Source organism: Rattus norvegicus, chromosome 1, assembly GCF_021556685.1.
Source record: "Rattus norvegicus strain SHRSP/BbbUtx chromosome 1, alternate assembly SHRSP_T2T, whole genome shotgun sequence".
Taxonomy (NCBI): domain Eukaryota; kingdom Metazoa; phylum Chordata; class Mammalia; order Rodentia; family Muridae; genus Rattus; species Rattus norvegicus.
The window spans coordinates 70,412,243-70,434,792 of NC_141534.1; positions in this window are offsets into that span (position 1 = coordinate 70,412,243).

Genomic DNA, 22,550 nt, shown 5'->3' on the forward strand with positions numbered 1-22,550 from the left:
CTTAGAAGTTAATGAAAATGAATGTACAACATACCCAAACTTATGGGGCATAATGAAAGTTGTGCTAAGAGGAAAACTCATACCTCTGAGTGCCTGCAGAAAATAACAGGAGATAGCATATGTCAGCAGCTTGACAGCACACCTAAAATCTCTAGAAGAAAAACAAGAAAATACAATCAGAAAGAGTAGAAGGCAGGGAATAATCAAATTCAGTGCTGAAATCAACCAAGTAGAAACAAAAAGGACTATAGAAAGAATCAATAGAACCAAAAGTTGGTTCTTTGAGAAAATCAACAAGATAGATAAACCATTAGCCAGACTAAGAAGAGAACACAAAGAGTGTGTACAAAGTAACAAAATCAGAAATGAAAAGGGAGACATAACTACAGAATCAGAGGAAAATCAAAAAATCATCAGATCCTATACAAAAGCCTATATTCAACAAAAATTGAAAATCTGTAGGAAATGGACAATTTCCTAGAAAGATACCAGGTACTGAAGTTAAATCAGGAACAGATAAACCATTTGAACAACCCCATAACTCCTAAAGAAATAGAAGCCATCATTAAAAGTCTCTCAACCATAAATAGCCCAGATCGAGATGGGTTCAGTGCAGAATTCTATCAGACCTTCATAGAAGACCTCATGCCAATACTATCCTAAATATTCCACAAAATAAAAATAGACAGAGTGCTACCGAATTCTTTCTATGAAGCAACAATTACACTTATACTTAAACCACACAAAGACCAAACAAATAAAGAAAACTTTAGACCAATTTCCCTTATGAATATCAACCCAAAAATACTCAATAAAATTCTTGCAAACCAAGAATTCTTGCAAACCAAGAGCACATCAAAAGCAATCATACAGCATGACCAAGTGGGCTTCATCCCAGGCATGCAGGGATGGTTTAATACACAGAAAACCATCAACGTGATCCATTATATAAACAAACTAAAAGAACAATACCACATGATCATTTCATTATATGCTGAGAAAGCATTTGAGAAAATTCAACACCCCTTCATGATAAAAGTCCTGGAAAGAATAGGAATTCAAGGTCCATACCGAAACATAGTAAAAGCCATATACAGCAAACCAGTTGCTAACATTAAACTGAATGGAGAGAAACTTGAAGCAATGCCACTAAAATCAGGGACTAGACAAGGCTGTCCACTCTCTCCCTACTTATTCAATATAGTTCTTGAAGTTCTAGCCAGAGCAATCAGACAACAAAGGGAGATCAAGGGGATAAGGATTGGAAAAGAAGAAAAATATCACTATTTGCAGATGATATGGTAGTATATTTAAGTGGCCCCAAAAGTTCCACCAGAGAACTTCTAAACCTGATACACAACTTTAGCAAAGTGGCTGGGTATAAAATTAACTCAAATAAATCAGTAGGCTTCCTCTACACAAAAGAGAAACATGCCAATAAAGAAAATGGGTAAACGATACCCTTCATGATAGTCCCAAATAATATAAAATACCTCGGTGTGACTTTAACCAAGCAAGTAAATTAAAAGATCTGTACAATAAGACCTTCAAGCCTCTGAAGAAAGAAATTGACGAAGACTTCTGAGGATGGAAATATCTCCCATGCTCATCTATTGGCAGGATTCATATAGCAAAAATGGCCATTTTACCAAAAGCAATCCATAGATTCAATGCAATCCGCATCAAAATACCAATCCAATTCTTCAAAGAGTTAGACAGAACAATTTGCAAATTCATCTGGACTAACAAAAAACCCAGGACAGCTAAAACTATCCCCAACAATAAAAGGACTTCTGGGGGAATCGCTGTCCCTGAGCTCAATCAGTTTTACAGAGCAATAGTGATAAAAACTGCATGGTATTGGTACAGAGACAGACAGATAGACCATTGGAATAGAATTGAAGACGCACAAATGAAGCCACACATCTATGGTCACTTGATTTTTGACAAAGAAACAAAACCATCCAATGGAAAAAAGATAGCATTTTCAGCAAATGGTGCTGGTTCAAGTGGAGGTCAACATTTAGGAGAATGCAGATTGATCCATGCTTATCACCCTGTACAAAGCTTAAGTCCAAGTTGATCAAGGACTTCCACATCAAACCATATACAGTCAAACTAATATAAGAGAAAGTGGGGAAGTGTCTCGTACCCATGGACACTGGGGAAAATTTCCTGAACAAAACACCAAAGGCTTATGCTCTAAGATCAAGAATCGTCAAATGGGATCTCATAAAACTTCAAAGCTTCTGTAAGGCAAAGGACACTCTTGTTTGGACAAAATGGCAAACAGCAGACTGGGAAAAGTTCTGTACCCATCCTACAACAGATAGAGGGCTTATATCCAAAATATACAAAGAACTCAAGAAGTTAGACTGCAGGGAGACAAATAACCCTATTAAAAATGGGGTTCAGAGCTAAATAAAGAATTCACAGCTGAGGACTGCCGAATGGCTGCGAAACACCTAAAGAAATGTTCAACATCTTTAGTCATGAGGGAAATGCAAATCAAAACAACCCTGAGATTTCATCTCACACCAGTGAGAATGGCTAAGATCAAAAAATCAGGTGACAGCAAATCCTGGCAAGGATGTGGGAAAAGAGAAACACTCCTCCACTGTTAGTGGGATTTCAGATGGTACAACTATTCTGGAAATCAATCTGGAGGTTCCTCAGATAATTGGGCATTGAACTACCTGAGGACCCAGCTGTACCTCTCTTGAGGATATACCCAAAAGATCTCCAACATATAACAAAGACACATGCTCCACTTTGTTCATAGCAGCCTTATTTATAATAGCCAGAAGCTGGAAAGAATCTAGATGCCCTTCAACAGAGGAATGGATCCAAACATGTGGTATATCTACACAAGGGAATATTACTCAGCTATCAAAACAATGACTTTATGAAATTCATAAGCAAATGGATGGACCTGGAAAATATCATCCTGAGTGAGGTAACCCAATCACAGAAAAACCCACATGATATGCACTCACTGATAAGTGGCTATTAGCTCAAATGCTTGAATTACCGTAGATGCACAGAACACATGAAACTCAAGAGGGATGACCAAAATGCGAATGCTTCACTCCTTCTTTAAAAGGGGAACAAGAATACCCTTTGTTAGGGAATACAGAGGCAAAGTTTCGAACAGAGGCAGAGGGAACAGGCATTCAGAGCCTGCTCCACATATGGCCCATAAATTTGCAGCCACCCAGTTAGATAAGATGGATGAAGCAAAGAAGTGCAGGCTGCCAGGAACCAGATGTAGATCTCTCCTGAGAGACAAGGCCAGAGTACAGCAAATACATAGGCGAATGGCAGCAGCAAACCACTGATCTGGGAATGGGACCCCTGTCGAAGGAATCAGAGAAAGGACTGGAAGTGCTTGAAGGGACTCAAGACCCCATATGAACAACAATGCCAACCAACCAGGCCTTCCAGGACTAAGCCACTATCCAAATACTACACATGGACTGATCCTGGGCTCCAAACTCATAGGTAGCAATGAATATCCTAGTAAGAGCACCAGTGGAAGGGGAAGCCCTTGGTCCTGCCAAGACTGAACCCCCAGTGAACGTGATTGTTAGGGGGAGGGCGAAAATGTGGGGAGATTGGGGAGGGGAAAACCCATATAGAATTGGAGGGGGAGGGGTTAGGGGGATGTTGGTCCGGAAACCGGAAAGGGGAATAACAATCGAAATGTAAATAAGAAATACTCGAGTTAATAAAAATTATATATATATATATATATGTGTGTGTATATATAATATAGTATATAATATATATATATTTATATTTATATATGAAATTTATATTATATATATATGTAATTCCATCCATGTAATCCACCATATAAACAACCTCAAAGATAAGAAACACATCATCATATCACTAGATGATGAGTCAGCATTTGACAAAATTCAACACCCCTTCATGATAAAAGTCCTAGAATGATCAGAAATTCAAGGTGCATAACTAAACATAGTAAAAGCAATATACAATAAATCAGTGGCTAATATCAAACTAAATGAACAGAAACTTGAATAAAATCCCACTAAAATCAGGAACTAGACAATACTGCTCACTCTCTCCCTCCTTATTCAATATAGTATTTGATATTGATGTCCTAATCAGAGCAATCAAACAGCGAAAGGAGTTCCAAGGGATAAAAATTGAAAGGGAAGAAATCAAAATATCCCTATTTGCAGATGATATAATAGTATACTTAAGTGACTCCATAAGTACCATCAGAGAACTACTTAACCTGATAAACAACTTCAGCATAGTGCCAGGGTATAAAATTAACTCATACAAATCAGTAGCCTTCTTCTACTAAGACAGGATAAACAGGCTGAGAAAGAAATTTGGGAAATGACATTCTTCACAATGGTCCCAAATAATATAAAATATCTTGGTGTGACTTTAAGCAAGCAAGTAAAAGAGCTGTATGATGTCCCATCCATTCAAACTCCCCTCTCCAGGGTCTCAATTGATGTTCCTGTGGGCTGGCACAGGTGGCACCCAATGTGTGGGCCCTGAAGGGGGCTTATGGTGAGGAAGAAGACTCAGGTGGTTGGCATTGTACACAGAAATTCCTTCGACCTCAGTGGGAGCCTGCCTTGGCTGAAACAAACATGAGTGATAGAGCAACACCAGTAAGTGCTGAACTGGACCTCTTTTCCACCTCCCACACAGTATTAGCCCTAGAGATGGGGGCTCAGGCTCTCAATACTGGAATCTGTGTTCTTCTGCCATCTCAAACCTTTGGATTGAATATAGGACCATAAAAGGGCTTCAGATTTATCCTGGAGTGATAGACAATGATTATACAGGAGAAATAAAAGTTATGGTCAAAGCAGTAGACAATGTTATAACCATTCATCAATTATTATTGCTTCCCTTAATTAAACTGACAATAAAATACAACATCCCAAAAGAGGAAAAAGGGGGTTTGGATCATCAAATATTTATTGGGTATAGGAGACTACTGCTCAGAAACCTTGTCTCAAACTTTGGCTTGATAGAAAGTTATTTACAGGATTAACTGATACCAGAGCTGATGTGACTATTATTAAACAAGAAGGTTAGCCCTCCAGTTGTCCTACTGTAGAGACATTAACTAATTTCAGAGGGATTGGTCAGAGTAGCAACCCAAGACAAAGATCAAAATACCTTACTTTGAGAGACAAGGGAAATAATTCAGACCTTATTAAGGCTATTGAAATTCCTTGTTTGCCTGTTAATTGATGGGGGTGGGACTTGTTTTCCCAAATGAAAGTTATAATGTGTAGCCCTAAAGAGGTGATTGCCACACATATGTTGGACCAGGAATATGGCCCTGGAAAGGGATTGGGAAAGCAAGAAAATGGTTTGCTACCACCTATCTCAGTCACCAGTCAGAAGGATGAAAAGAGGATTGGGAAATTTTTGATTTTGACCATTGACCTTCCTGCACCTCAAGGGTATGCTGATCCAATTATTTGGAAGTCTGATGAGCCCATATGGGTTGGTCAATTTTCTTTAACCTCTAAAAACTAGTAGTAGAAAATTGTTAGTGCAGGCACAATTAGATGCAGGACATATTCAAGATAGTGACTCTCATGGAATACTCCTATTTTTCTTATTAAGATAAAATCTGGTAAATGAAGGCGGTTACAAGATTTAAGATCTATAAATGGTACCATGGTATTCATGGGCACCCTCCAAATTGGGCTGTTTCTCCTGTGGCTATACATCTGGGTTATTTTAAGGTAATAATTGATTTTTTGAAAAGCTTTTTTACACTTCCTTTATATCCTGATGATCAGAATATGTTTGCCCTTAGTCTATCATCTATAAATTTTAAAGAAGCTAAGGTGCTAACAACTGAGAGTCTTGCCTCAAGGAATGGCAAATATTCCCACCCTATGCCAAAAATAAGTCGCTATGGCCATACAAACAATCAGAGATTCTTGGAAAAGCATATATACTGTCCATTACATGGATGATATTTTGATAGCAGGACAAGAAGGTGGACAGGTGTTACAATGACTTACACAGCTGAAACAAGCATTAACAGCTTCAGGACTTCAGGTAGCTCCAGAAAAGATTCAGTTACAGGAGCCCTATACTTATTTGGGATTCCAAATGAATGGACCAAAGATAATTAATCAAAAGGCTACCATTTGCAGGCATCAATTATATACTCTTAATGATTTCAAAAATTCTTAGGTGATAATAATTGGCTTCAACCTTATTTAAAACCAGCAGCGAATTAAAACTCTTCCTTGATGTATTAAAGTGAGATCCTAACCCTAAATCTCTAAGAAGAATTTCTCAATCAGCAGTTTTGACACTAAAATATTCAAGTGTGCCATCCACCAACACTTTATTACTCATATAAATTATAATCAACCTTTGGTGCTCATCATATATAATACTATTCTGACACCTACTCTCCTGTTTTGGCAGAGTAACCCTATTATGTGGATTGTATTTACCTTCTTCCCTGAGAAAGGTTTTATTACCTTATTATGATGCTATAGCAGATGTAATTATTTTAGGAAGAGAAAATGCTAAAAATGTTTTGGAATTGATCCAGAAAAAATTACTCAGCCTTACACCCAACTTCAGGTTGATTGGCTTTTACAAAACATAGATACTTTGCCAATTGCCTATGACTCATTTGCAGAAGATTTAGATAATCGTCATCCACTTGAAAGGCTAATTTGACTTGGTAAGTTACATGCTGTTATATTTCCCCAAAATTATTTGTAAAGAACCTTTAGATGATGCTTTATTAGTATTTACTGATGGATCCTTTAATGAAATTCAGCCCATTCTTTTAAAGATAAAATAGTTAAGTTTCAGACTCAAAAGTCCTCTGCCAAATTGATTGTATTATTAGCCAATGCAGTTCTTTCAGACTTTTCTGATGTATCTTTGAATGTTTATACTGAGCATGCTTGTTTAGCCCTTTCCATACCTTTGCTAGAATTTATGGGACAGATTATATATGTCTCAGAAACAGCCACTTTGTTTTTATGTTGTCAAAACTTTTCCAAAAATTGACCATGAAGTTTTTCTTGGACCATATTAGGGCCCATTCTTATCTGCCAGGACTTTTTACCTAAGACAACGAAGTGGCAGATGGGGCCACTAAGTTAATAGCCACTGCCTACACTGGTCTACTTGAAAATCTTTAACAGGCACAGATTGCTCATTCTTTACATCATTTAAATGCTCACACATTAAGATTGATTTTTAATATTACCAGAGAACCAGCCAGAAAGATAGTCAAAAAATGTTCTACCTGTGATTCACCTCCCAACGCCACACTTGGGAGTCAATTCCAAGACTTGGTACCAAATATGACCTGGCAAATGAATATCACTCAGAATTTGTTACTTTACAATATATTTATTTTGTATAGATACCTGTAGTAGGTTCATTGTTGCTACCCTACAAATTGGTAAAGTCACCAAACATGTCATTGCCCACCAACTACATTGCTTTTCTGTCTTGGGGAGTCCCACACAAATTATAACTGATAATGGTGCAAATTATATATCAAATGCTTTTCAATTTTCTGTATGCAATTACACATCACACATGTTAGAGGGATTCCCTATAACTCTTAAAGACAAGGCATGGTAGAAAGAGCACAGTTGTCTGTAAAAACCACTATTTGAAAAAATAAAAATGGGAGAATGGTACCCTATGATGGGTAACTACAGAAATATAGAAAAACCATGACTGTCTTACTTTAATTTTTTAAAATTTGATACTGATAAAAAGTCAGCTGCAGATGACTTTTGGCACCCTAATTCACAAAAACAGTTTACCATGATCAAATGGAAAGATCCTTTAGATATTAAATGGCATGGAAGCGATTCAGTGCTCATTTGGAAGAGAGGGTCAGTCTTCATTTTTTCTCAAGAAAATGATGCAGCCAGATGGCTGCCAGAGTAATTGCTAAATCATATTGGTAATGGTAATATATCCAGGAGATAACCTCTTTCCTGAGAATACAAATTTGTTCTTTACAGGAAAATGATTGAATTCATCTTGCCAAAGATGTTTCTATGGATGTTCCTTCTGAGCCAGTGGAAAACCATCTGTGATTCTTCAGCACCAGATAGAAGGGAAGTAGCATCCCCATTTGTCTGGCATTTTTTTCCTGACAGAAAATTATAGCAACCATGCTAAAACTCAGAGTTATGGTCATCTCTTGGCTATGGCTGATTGCCCTCCTGTGGGATGCTAATCTGCTATAATGTTAAATTTTACATGTTTAAGGTACACCCTGGAAAATTTGCACGTGTTGTATGCTTTTTGTTTGATCAACAATGTCCCTACTGCATAGACAGATTGAGGAGAATGTGGGATGTCCCTATCAATCATGCAAAATCCATGATGTTAATATCTTAGGAATTAATGAGATTAGCCAAGGTCCCTATCAGGGCCACAATATTTATCTGACTCCTACAGGTTATATGTGTTTTGTTTGGGATCCATGGTATTCTCACTGGACTACACCAGTCAAGGGACCCATGTATATTGACTAGACATAAAACCTCGACTAGCAGTTAAGTCTATATTTGGCATTCTCTTGTTCAAATACAAACCACCATTCATGAAGAAATTCAAGAACAAGAAAAAGAGTTAAATGTACAACTCACTTCCCTGTCTTCATGACATCTTTTTTCCTTGCTGTCTCTTCTCAGAGAGGGCCCCAAAATTGCCAGTATCACAGGTCTTGGCAATGTTTCTGCATGCTTCCCTTGTGCTTCGCTAGGACATCCTCCTTTAACAGCAGTAATATACCCCACCTCCTTTCATGGCTCTAGTAATATTAATAAAGGCTTTTCCCCCATCTCTCACATATCATTGTTTTTGGTTCCTGATTGGGAACAATTAGCTTTTGTTGTCCTAATGCTAGCAGTACCTTGTTCAAATTGACTATTGTCCCAAATACATATTTTTGCCCCTCAGATGTTATTTTTCTGGTGTTGAAAGATGCCTGAAGTGGGGAGACCCTCACTCAAGTCTCCGGATGACGTGACACCCCAAGAACTCATGAGAGACTGATCTTGATGCAATCAACGAGGTGTTTATTGATAGGGGTGACAGAAAACATCGTGTTGGGGTCGAGACTCGTATCCCACACAAGGGTAGAGGAGTTCAACCTCAAATGGCTGGGAGAAGGAATATTTAAAGGAAAAACCATACCAAATCACAAGGAAGAATCTCCTGTTTCTCATGATTGTTTAATCCTGGAGTTGTCTGAACCATCTGGTGCAATTAAGCTAGTTCCTGGAACAAAGTGGCTGAACCAGCTGGTGCAATTACTCTTTCTGTAGTCAGCTAGTTCCTGAACAGGCAGTTCCAGGGCCCAACTATTTTTCTTTCTTTTGGCTTCAACTTTTGTCTAGGGGGCAATTTTAAACTTTTACCTTTCAGTGTAATGGTACTCTTTACAAACCTCTTTCTATTCCTGTAAATAAAGAGCGGCTGTACCTTCCTGTTACCTTAGTAGTGCAGTTAATCCTTTGCCCCTCCTCTAAATATCTAAGTTGGGAGGACCTGCCATCCTGAAGGATGAAATGGGGCTTTTTCCTACACCCGGTGGTTGGTATCTTCCTTATTACTCCCATTGTGGCTGCTGGCTTACCAGGAGGAACTTTAGGACATTCTGTTCTCCCCATGGAAAAACTTTCTAAAGTTTCCATTGGCAGTAGAGGCCTCAGCAAAATATATCTGGCCTCCCTGCAAAGGCAGAAGAATTCCCTTGCTCAGGTCCCCTTATGGAACCAGTGAACCAAGATCTCCTGACTGTGGAAAAGGGTAGAACATGCCTGTCCCAGTGAGAAGAATGCTATTTCTGTGTCACCGAATCTGGCTTGGTGGAAACACGAGATAATAAGTTATAGAAGCTCAGTGTTGAACTACAGAGACAGAAAGTTTCCTCTGCCCACAATGATTGGTGGAGATCACCTATATTTTCTCTTTTGATGCCTTTGTGGGACCCCTGACTAGTTATTTGGTAGTATCCATGATTTTCAACGAGTTCATGGCTTTTATTAAACAACAAATTGAAGTCATTTAGTCAAGGCCTGTAGAGGTCCATTATCATTGCCTTCAGATGAATGATCTAGATGGGTCTTCTGCTACCAAACATCTCCAATGTGAGCTGAACTGAACAGGCAGTGGCAGGTAAGAAAGAAACATTCTCTCAACATTTGAGGCCTAAGAGAGGAGGACTGCAACAAACTGCTGCCTTAACTAACAATGGGATTAGAGAAATGAGAATGTCTTGCCCTAAGTTAAGACAGACGCAGTTCCCAAGGGACTCTCTCATGGCTTGAAACAATGAAAATGGGGTACCTGTCCAGGGCCACCTAGCCTGGTTATGCCTTTCTTTGCCTGAGCTATGTGTTTTCCACTTCATGGGCCCTTGTTCCCAAGTAACATACAAGGGGGGTTACCACCAGTAAAGAATACTGGAGACTTTCTGGTAGCCTACTTCTGCACTAGAATGAGTTTCACTCTATTGTTATTTAAAAACTTCAGGAAATTGAAACTTACTGTAGGTAAGAAGTTTTGGCGAAATAAAAACTTATACTATTGGTTTCTGATGTGATGTATGTTTATTGTTACCCAGATAACCAGTTTGTGTTGTGTGATATTTCTGCTTATAAACATGCTTTTTGCATGATTAAATGAGACTTGATTGGAATACTCTTTTGTCTCCATTTCTTGCACCTTTTTTCCCATCCATTCATACTCCCTCTCCAGAGTCTTCGTTGATGTTTCTTCAGGCCAGTACAGTAGAGATCATGTCCAGAGGTTAGGTACAGCCACTGTTTGAGAGATTGTGCCACATACTCTTCTCCAAGTTTCTAACAAAGAAATGTTCCTATCTAAAGGAAATATGGGTGCAAAGCATTTCTTGGCACTTTCTTTTTCTTTTTTTATATCCAACTGGTTTTTTTTTTAATTTATTTAATACTTAATAATAATTCTTTGGTTTCCGGGCAAACATCACCCTCCCCCCTCCCCTTCCTTATGGGTGTTCCCAACCCTCCCCCCATTGCCACCCTCCCCCCAAAAGACTAGTTCACTGGGGGTTCAGTCTTAGCAGGACCCAGGACTTCCCCTTCCACTGGTGCTCTTACTAGGATATTCATTGCTACCTATGAGGTCAGAGTCCAGGGTCAGTCCATGTATAGTCTATAGGTAGTGGCTTAGTCACTGGAAGCTCTGGTTGTTTGGCATTGTTGTAAATATGGGGTCTCGAGCCCCTTCAAGCTCTTCCAGTTCTTTCTCTGATTCCTTCAACGGGGGACCTATTCTCAGTTCAGTGGTTTGCTGCTGGCATTCGCCTCTGTATTTGCTGAATTCTGGCTGTGTCTCTCAGGAGCGATCTACATCCGGCTCCTGTAGGTCTGCACATCTTTGCTTCATCCATCTTGTCTAATTGGGTGGCTGTATATGTATGGGCCATATGTGGGGCAGGCTCTGAATGGGTGTTCCTTCAGTCTCTGTTTTAATTTTTGCCTCTCTCTTCCCTGCCAAGGGTATTCTTGTTCCCCTTTTAGAGAAGGAGTGAAGCATTCACATTTTGATAATCTGTCTTGAGTTTCATTTGTTCTAGGCATCGAGGGTAATTCAAGCGTTTGGGCTAAAAGCCACTTATCAGTGAGTGCATATCATGTATGTCTTTCTGTGATTGGGTTAGCTCACTCAAGATGATATTTTCCAGTTCCAACCATTTGCCTACGAATTTCATAAAGCCGTTGTTTTTGATAGCTGAGTAATATTCCATTGTGGAGATGTATCACATTTTCTGTATCCATTCTTCTGTTGAAGGGCATCTGGGTTCTTTCCAGCTTCTGGCTATTATAAATAAGGCTGCGATGAACATAGTGGAGCATGTGTCTTTTTTATATGTTGGGGCATCTTTTGGGTATATGCCCAAGAGAGGTATAGCTGGATCCTCAGGCAGTTCAATGTCCAATTTTCTGAGGAACCTCCAGACTGATTTCCAGAATGGTTGTACCAGTCTGCAATCCCACCAACAATGGAGGAGTCTTCCTCTTTCTCCACATCCTCGCCAGCATCTGCTATCACCTGACTTTTTGATCTTAGCCATTCTCCCTGGTGTGAGGTGAAATCTCAGGGTTGTTTTGATTTGAATTTCCCTTATGACTAAAGATGTTGAACATTTCTTTAGGTGTTTCTCAGCCATTCGGCATTCCTCAGCTGTGAATTCTTTGTTTAGCTCTGAACCCCATTTTTTAATAGGGTTATTTGTTTCCAGCAGTCTAACTTCTTGAGTTCTTTGTATATTTTGGATATAAGACCTCTCTCTGTTGTATGATTGGTAAAGATTTTTCCCAATCTGTTGGTTGCCGATTTGTCCTAACCACAGTGTCCTTTGCCTTACAGAAGCTTTGCAGTTTTATGAGATCCCTTTTGTCGATTCTTGATCTTAGAGCATAAGCCATTGGTGTTTTGTTCAGGAAATTTTTTCCAGTGCCCATGTGTTCCATGTGCTTCCATAGTTTTTCTTCCATTAGTTTGAGTGTATCAGGTTTGATGTGGAGGTTCTTGATCCACTTGTACTTAAGCTTTGTACAGGGTGATAAGCATGGATCAATCTGCACTCTTCTACATGTTGACCTCCAGTTGAACCAGCAGCATTTGCTGAAAATGCTATCTTTTTTCCATTGCATGGTTTTTGCTCCTTTGTCAAAAATCAAGTGCCCATAGGTGTGTGGGTTGATGTCTGGGTCTTCAATTCTATTCCATTGGTCTATCTGTCTGTCTCTGTACCAATACCATGCAGTTTTTATCACTATTGCTCTGTAATACTGCTTGAGTTCATGGATAGTGATTCCCCCTGAAGTCCTTTTATTGTTGAGGAAGTTTTAGCTATCCTGGGTTTTTTGTTATTCCAGAAGAATTTGCAAATTGTTCTGTCTAGCTCTTTGAAGAAGTGGATTGGTATTTTGATGGGGATTGCATTGAATCTGTAGATCGCTGTTGGTAAAATGGCCATTTTTACTATATTAATCCTGCCAATCCATGAGCATGGGAGATCTTTCCATCTTCTGAGGTCTTCTTCAGTTTCTTTCTTCAGTGTCTTGAAGTTCTTATTGTACAGATCTTTTACTTGCTTGGTTAAAGTCACACCGAGGTACTTTATATTATTTGGGTCTATTATGAAGGGTGTCGTTTCCCTAATTTCTTTCTCGGCTTGTTTCTCTTTTGTATAGAGGAAGGCAACTGATTTATTTGAGTTAATTTTATACCCAGCCACTTTGCTGAAGTTGTTTATCAGCTTTAGTAGTTCTCTGGTGGAACTTTTGGGATCACTTAAGTAAACTATCATATCATCTGCAAATAGTGATATTTTGACTTCTTCATTTCCGATCTGTATGCCCTTGACCTCCTTTAGTTGTCTGATTGCTCTGGCTATAACTTCAAGAACTATATTGAATAAGTAGGGAGATAGTGGGCAGCCTTGTCTAGTCCCTGATTTTAGTGGGATTGCTTCAAGTTTCTGCCATGTAGTTTAATGTTAGCAACTGGTTTGCTGTATATGGCTTTTACTATGTTTAGGTATGGGCCTTGAATTCCTATTCTTTCCAGGACTTTTATCATGAAGGGGTGTTGAATTTTGTCAAATGCTTTCTCAGCATCTAATGAAATGATCATGTGGTTTTGTTCCTTCAGTTTGTTTATACAATGGGTCACGTTGATGGTTTTCCGTATATTAAACCATCCCTGCATGCCTGGGATGAAGCCTACTTGATCATGGTGGACGATTGTTTTGATGTGCTCTTGGATTCGGTTTGCCAGAATTTTATTGAGTATTTTTGCGTCGATATTCATAAGGGAAATTGGTCTCAAGTTCTCTTTTTTTGTTGGGTCTTTGTGTGGTTTAGGTATAAGAGTAATTGTGTCTTCATAGAAGGAATTCGGGAGTGCTCCATTTGTTTCAATTTTGTGAAATAGTTTGGATAATATTGGTATGAGGTCTTCTATGAAGGTTTGATAGAATTCTGCACTAAACCCGTCTGGCCCTGGCTCTTTTTGGTTGGGAGACCTTTAATGACTGTTTCTATTTCCTTAGGAGTTATAGGGTTGTTTAACTGGTTTATCTGTTCCTGATTTAACTTCGGTACCTGGTATTTGTCTAGGAAATTGTCCATTTCCTGTAGATTTTCAAGTTTTGTTGAATATAGGCTTTTATAGTCAGATCTGATGATTTTTTGAATTTCCTCTGAATCTGTAGTTATGTCTCCCTTTTCATTTCTGATTTTGTTAATTTGGACACACTCTCTGGGTCCTTTCGTTAGTCTGGCTAAGGGTTTATCTATCTTGTTGATTTTCTCAAAGAACCAACTTTTGGTTCTGTTGATTCTTTCTATGGTCCTTTTTGGTTCTACTTGCTTGATTTCAGCTTTGAGTTTGATTATTTCCTGCCTTCTACTCCTCCTGGGTGTATTTGCTTCTTTTTGCTCTAGAGCTTTTAGGTGTGCTGTCAAGCTGCTGACATATGCTCTTTCCTGTTTCTTTCTGCAGGCACACAGCGCTATGAGTTTTCCTCTTAGCACAGCTTTCCTTGTGTCCCATAAGTTTGGGTATGTTGTAACTTCATTTTCATTAAATTCTAAAAAGTTTTTAATTTCTTTCTTTATTTCTTTCTTGACTAGTTTATCATTGAGTAGAGCGTTGTTCAATTTCCATGTATATGTGGGCATTCTTCCCTTATTGTTATTGAAGACCAGTTTTAGGCCGTGGTGGTCTGATAGCACGCATGGGATTATTTCTATCTTTCTGTACCTGTTGAGGCCCGTTTTTTGACCAATTATATGGTCAATTTTGGAGAAAGTACCATGAGGAGCTGAGAAGAATGTATATCCTTTTGCTTTAGGATAGAATGTTCTATAAATATCTTTTAAGTCCATTTGGCTCATGACTTCTCTTAGTCTGTCTACGTCTCTGTTTAATTTCTGTTTCCATGATCTGTCCATTGATGAGAGTGGGGTGTTGAAATCTCCCACTATTATTGTGTGAGGTGCATTGTGTGTTTTGAGCTTTAGTAAGGTTTCTTTTACATATGTAGGTGCCCTTGTATTTGGGGCATAGGTATTTAGGATTGAGAGTTTATCTTGGTGGATTTTTCCTTTGATGAATATGAAGTGTCCTTCCTTATCTTTTTTGATGACTTTTAGTTGAAAATTGATTTTATTTGATATTAGAATGGCTGCTCCAGGTTGCTTCTTCTGACCATTTGCTTGGAAAGTTGTTTTCCAGCCTTTCACTCTGACGTAGTGTCTGTCTTTGTCTCTGAGGTGTGTTTCCTGTAGGCAGCAGAATGCAGGGTCCTCGTTGCGTATCCAGTTTGTTAATCTATGTCTTTTTATTGGGGAGTTGAGGTCATTGATGTTGAGAGATATTAAGGAATAGTGATTATTGCTTCCTGTTATATTCATATTTGGATGTGAGATTATGATTGTGTGCTTTTCTTCTCTTTGTTTTGTTGCCAAGATGATTAGTTTCTTGCTTCTTCTAGGGTATAGCTTGCCTCCTTATGTTGGGATTTACCCTTTATTATCCTTTGTAGTGCTGGATTTTTAGAAAGATATTGTGTAAATTTGGTTTTGTCATGGAATATCTTGGTTTCTCCATCTATGTTAATTGAGAGTTTTGCAGGATACAGTAACCAGGGCTGGCATTTTGTTCTCTTAGGGTCTGTATGACATCAGTCCAGGACCTTCTGGCCTTCAGAGATTCTGGGAAAAGTCTTGTGTTATTCTGAAATGTCTGTCTTTATATGTTACTTGACCTTTTTCCCTTACTGCTTTTAATATTCTTTCTTTATTTTGTGTGTTTGGTGTTTTGACTATGATGTGACGGGAGACGTTTCTTTTCTGGTCCAATCTATTTGGAGTTCTGTAGGCTTCTTGTATGCCTATGGGTATCTCTTTTTTTAGGTTAGGGAAGTTTACTTCTATGATTTTGTTGAAGATATTTACTGGTCCTTTGAGCTGGGAGTCTTCACTCTCTTCTATACCTATTATCCTTAGGTTTGATCTTCTCATTGAGTCCTGGATTTCCTGTATGTTTTGGACCAGTAGCTTTTTCTGCTTTACATTCTTTGACAGTTGAGTCAATGATTTCTATGGAATCTTCTGCTCCTGAGATTCTCTCTTCCATCTCTTGTATTCTGTTGGTGAATCTTGTATCTACAGCTCCTTGTCTCTTCTTTTGGTTTTCTATATCCAGGGTTGTTTCCATGTGTTCTTTCTTGATTGCTTCTATTTCCATTTTTAATTCTTTCAACTGTTTGATTGTGTTTTCCTGGAATTCTTTCAGGGATTTTTGTGTCTCCTCTCTATGGGTTTCTACTTGTTTATTTATGTTTTCCTGGAATTCTTTCAGGCATTTTTGCGATTCCTCTCTGTAGGCTTCTGCTTGTTCTCTAAGGGAGTTCGCGTCTTTCTTGAAGTCCTCCAGCATCATGATCAAATATGATTTTGAAACTAGATCTTGCTTTTCTGGTGTGTTTGTATATTCCATGTTTATTTTGGTGGGAGAATTGGGCTCCGATGATGCCATGTAGTCTTGGTTTCTTTTGCTTGGGTTCCTGCGCTTGCCTCTCACCATCAGATTATCTCTAGTGTTACTTTGTTCTGCTATTTCTGACAGTGGCTAGACTGTCCTATAAGCCTGTGTGTCAGGAGTGCTGTAGACCTGTTTTCCTGTTTTCTTTCAGCCAGTTATGGGGACAGAGTGTTCTGCTTTCGGGCGTGTAGTTTTTCCTCTCTACGGGTCTTCAGCTGTTCCTGTGGGGCTGTGTCTTGGGTTCACCAGGCAGGTCACTTGCAGCAGAAAAGTTGGTCTACCTGTGGTCCCGAGGCTCAAGTTTTCTCGAGGGGTGCTGCCCACGAGCTCTCTGTGGTGGCAGCAACCAGGAAGATATGTGCCGCCCTTTCTGGGAGCTTCCGTACACTAGGGTTCCAGATGGCGTTTGGTGTTTTCCTCTGGCGTCCGAGATGTGTGTGCAGAGTGCAGTCTCTTCTGGTTTCCCAGGTGTGTCTGCCTCTCTGAAGGTTTAGCTCTCCCTCCCACAGGATTTGGGTACAGAGAACTGTTTATCCGGTCTGTTTCCTTCAGGTTCCGTTGGTGTCTCAGGCGCAGGGGTCCTGCCGCTCCTGGGCCCTCCCCTACAGAAACCCAGAGGCCTTATACAGTTTCCTCTTGGGTTACGGATGTGGGCAGGGGTGGGCAGTGTTGTGGTCTCCTCCGCTTTGCAGCCTCGGGAGTGCCCACCTGACCAGGCGGTGAGGTCTCTCTCCCACAGGGTTTGGGAGCAGAGAGCTGCTGCGGGCCGGGATCCGCGGGTGTGGGACTTCCATTTCTTGGCATTTTCAATAGTGCCATTCTTATACAGACCCCACTTGGGGATGGATTCCCAGGTGGGCAGTCTCTGGATTGCCTTTCTTTCAGTCTCTGCCCCACACTTTATTTACGTAATTCATTCTGTGAGTATTTTGTTCCTCCTTCTAAGAGGGACTAAAACATCCACACTTTGGTCTTCCTTCACTTTGAGTTTTATGCTGTCTCTGATTTGCGTCTTGGGTATTCTGAGTTATTGGGCTAATATCCATGTATTAGTGAGTTCATAATATATGTGTTCTTTTGTTACTGGATAACCTCCCTCAGGATGATATTTTCTAGTTCCATCCATTTGCCTAGTAATTTCATAAAATCATTGTTTTTTATTGCTAATTAGTACTCCATTTACATACAGGTGTTAATCACCTAAGTCTGCAGGTTTTAGCCCTTACAATGAGCAAGAAAATTTTTAGGCCCTTCTCACAGTTATGTTCAGCATTCAGTATATTTAGAGAACTAGATATTCCTGAGACCAACAGTCTATAAAGCCACACCTGAGTCTGATTCTGTGTCCCATTTCAACCAATTCTAGACAGGGAGGCTCCCAGCAAGAGATAGTATTTAGTTTTAAAGAATCAGAAATAAAAGGGGAGGTAAAACAGCTGACAGTGAAGAAATTCAAATGATTATTTGGTCTTATTTCAAAAAACTACTCTACAAAATTGCAAAATCTTAATGAAATTGGTAACTTTCTAGAAAGATAACTCTTATCAAAGTAAAATCAAGATTAATTTAATGATTTCAACAGTTCTATAACTCCTAAAGAGACAGAAGTACTCATTAAAAGTCTAACAACCAGAAATTTAATTTAATTTAAATTAAAAAAAATTAAAAAGACCAGGGCCAGAGAGTCTTAATGCAGAATTCTACCAGTTATTCAAGGAATAGATGATATCAGTACTTCTCAAATAATTCACAGAATAAAAACTGAAGGAACACACATAAACTCACTCTATAAAGCCACAATCATTCTAGTATGTAATTCACAGAAAGATAGGGAACTGCAGACTTATGTATCTACAAACATTGATGCAAAAATTCTAAATAAAATACTTCAAACTGAACCCAGGATCACATCGATTACTTCATCCATCATGATCTGGAAATTTCATCCCAGAGATGCAGGAATGACTTGTATGAATATTCATCAATGTAATCCACTATATACAAAGTGAAAGAAAATGTTCACATGATCATCTGATTAAATGCTGAAAAAAACTTTGAAAAATACAACACCTAATTATGCTAAAAGTTTGAGAAATCAGTGATACAAGTCACTAGCATAAACATAATCATGACAATATACAACTCAATGCCATACCATCACCAACAAGATAGTGAGAAATTTAAAGCAATTGCACTAAAATCAGGACAAGGGAAGCCTATTCTCTCTATCTTTCTCTAGTGTATATAGTATTTGTAGTTCTAGTCAGATCAGTAAGAAACTAAAGGAGATCAAGACAATACATATTGGAAAGGAAGAAGTTAAAGTGTTGTAATTGGCAGATGTTATGGTATGCATAAGCGAACCTAAACATTATACAAGGGAATACCTACAGTTGACATACACCTTCAACAATGTAGCTAGATACAAAGTTAACTCAAAAAAAAATAAGTAACCTTCCTTTATACAAAGGATAAGATGCCCAGGAAAGGTACGAGGGAAACGAGATCCTATACAAAAGCCATGAAAAATATAAAATATCTTGGGATAACTCTAACCAAGCAAGTATATGATTTGTATAAGAAATACATGTCTTGAAGAAAGACATTTTAGAAAATAATCTGGGGATGGCAAGATTCCTATGTTTATGAATAGGTAGGATTAATATAGTGAACATGAGCATTTTACCAAAAAACATCTACAGATATAATGCAATACTCATCAAAATGCAAACAATAATTTTTATAGACCTTGAAATAGCAATTGTTCACTTTATGTGAAAAAACCAAAAAATCCAAATTTGCCAAAGCTACCCTAAATAATAAAAGAATTTTGGGAAGAATGACCATCCTGATCGTCACCATGTACTATGGAGAAATAATCAAAACAAACAAACAAACAAACAAAAATGAATGGTATTGGTACAAATAAAGACATGTTGATCAATGGAATTGAATAGAAGACCAGGAAATAAGCCTACACACCTATGAATATTTGCTTTTACTTCATTTAGCTAAGGGTTTATCTATCTTCTTGATTTTCTCAAAGAACCAGCTCTTAGTATAGATAATTGTTTGTATTATTCAATTATTTCTAATTGGTTGATATATCACTAAGTTTTACTACTTCCTGCTATCTACTCCTCTTTTTGTGGTTTGTATATTTTTCTATAGCTTTCATGTGGGCTATTAAGATTCTAGTGTAGCAAAAAGTACACATGGAAAGACCTATGGCTCCAGCTGCATATGTAGCAGAGGATAGTCTTTTGGGCACCAATGGGAGGAGAAGCCCTTGGTCCTGCCAAAGCTGGATACCCCTGTGAAAGGGGAATGTCAGAACAGGGAGGCAGGAAGGGATGGGTGATTGGGGGGTAGGGGTTAAGATAGCAGGTTTATGGATGGGAAAAAGGAAAGGGGATAACATTTGACATGTAAATAAAAAATACAATAAAATTCTTGAAAAAAAGAAAGGCAAATAAAGAAAATATCCAAGAAAATTAATAAAGGACTCTAGTGTAAGATCTCTCCAATTTCTTTATGAAGGCATTTATTGCTATGGTTTCATTGTGTCCCACAATTTTAGGTGTGCTATACCTTAATTTTTATTGAATTCAAGAAAGTCCTTAACTTCTTTCTTTCTTTTTTCTCCGACCTAGTTATCATTGAACAGATTGTTTTTTAGTGTCTATGTTTTTGTGGGCTTTCTGATGCTATTGTTTATATTGAAGTCCACTTTAGTCTGTGGTGATCTGCTAGAATACCTGGGATTATATCAATCTTTTTTATGGGTTATTTTATTTACATTTCCAATTTATCCCCCATTTCCAGTTTCTCCTCCAAAAGCCCCTTATCCCTCTTCCCCCCTGCCTCTATGAGGGTACTTCTTCTCTTCCTACCTGCTTCTGCCTCAGAGGCCTAACATTCCACTACCCTGTGTCATCAAGCATCCATGGGACGAAAGGCCTCCCCTCCCAGTGATGCAAGGTAAGGCAATCCTTAGCTACATATGTTCCAAGATCAAGAATTTGTCATTCTTCTTTTATCATTTGAGGTCTGTTTATACAGTCAGTTTTATAGAAAGTAAACGGGGCTCCTATCTAAGTGATGGCAGATAAGGCAAGCCCCTGATACATATGCTTTAAGATCAAGAATATGTCAATCTTTTTATTTGATGAGGCCTGTTTGTGTCTGATTATACAGTCAATTTTGGAGAAAGTATTATAAGGTGCTGAAGTATTCTAATGTTTTGGGGTGAAATATTCTGTAGATATCTACTAGTTTATTTGGTTCATTACTTCTGTTATTTTCACTGTGTTCATTGTGTGTCTGTTTAATTCCTGGTTCAATGACCTGTCCATTAGTGAGAGTACAATATGGATATCTCCCACTACTCTGTGTGGTTCAATGTCTATTTTGAGCATCAGGGTGGTTTCTGAATGAGGTTGCCCTCACATGGCATTGATGTTCAGAATTATGACTACATCAGGGTAAATTTTTCTTTCGCAAATATAAAGAGCACTTCCCCATCTCTTTTGAATTCACTTAGTTAAAAGTCTATTATACAGATATTAGAATATCTACTCTAGCTTGTTTTTTGGGACCCATTGATTGGAAAACTTTTTGTCACCCTTTACTCTAAGATAATATCTGTCTTTGTTGCTGAGTTTTGTTCCTTGTATGTAGCAGAATGATGGACACTGTTTACATATCCAGCTGTTAGCACGTGTTTTTTCATTGAGGAATTAATCTCATTGTTGTTGATATATATATATATACACATATATATATATATATATTAGATAATATAGATAGATATAGATAGATATAGATATAGATATATAGATGTGTGTGTGTGTGTGTGTGTGTGTGTGTGTGTGTGTGTGTGTGTGTGTGTGTGTATGGCTAACTTAAGCATGTTAGAATTTTCTTTCTAGTCTCCTCTGTAGGGCTGTATTAGGAAAAAGAGAGTGTTTAAATTGGTTTGGTCATGGACCATCTTGATATTTCCTTCTATGGTAATTTTGAATTTTGCTGGGTTGAGTAGCCTGAGCTGACATCTGTGGTCTCTTAGAATCTACATGACACCTGTCCAGTGCCTTGTGACTTCTAGAGTCTCTGTTGAGATACCTAATTTAGTTCTGATGGGTTTTCTTTATATATTATTCCGACTTTTCTTCTTACAACTTTTAATATTCTTTCTTTATTCTGCATATTTACTGTTTTGATTATTATGTGGTGGGAAGATTTTCTTTTATAATCCAATCTATTTGGTGTTCTGTAGGCTGCTTGTACATTAATCGCCATCTCGTCTTCTTTTAGGTTAAGGAAGGTTTTCTTATGTTTTTATTGAGGATATATTATGGCCCTTTGAACACGGAATCATAACCCTCTCCTAATCCTATTTTTCATAAGTTTGGTCTTTCCATTGTGTCCCAAATTTCCTAAATGTTTTAAGTTAGGAGCCTTTTATACTTGGCATTTTCTTTAACTGATGTGTCAATATTTTCAATTTTATCACTTTTTCATTTTTTAATTGGTTATTTTATTTATTTACATTTCATATGTTATCCTACTTCCCAGTTTCCCCTCCCAAAACTCCTTATCCTCTCCCCCTCCCCCGCTTCTATGATGGTGCTCTCACTGCCCATGGCCTCCTGCCTATGCAGCATAGCATTCCCCTACCTGGTTTATTGAGCCTCCACAGGATGAATGGGCTTCCCTCCTAGTGATTCCCCATAAGGCAATCTTCTGCTACTAATCCAGATGGGGTCATGGGTCCACCTATGTGTACTCTTTGGTTGGTGGTTTAGTCCCTGGGAGTTTGGTGCATCTGATTGGTTGATATTGTTGGTCTTCCTATGGGGCTGCAAACCCCTTCAGCTCCTTCAGTCCTGACTCTATCTTCTTCATCAGGGTACCCACTCTCAGTCTGT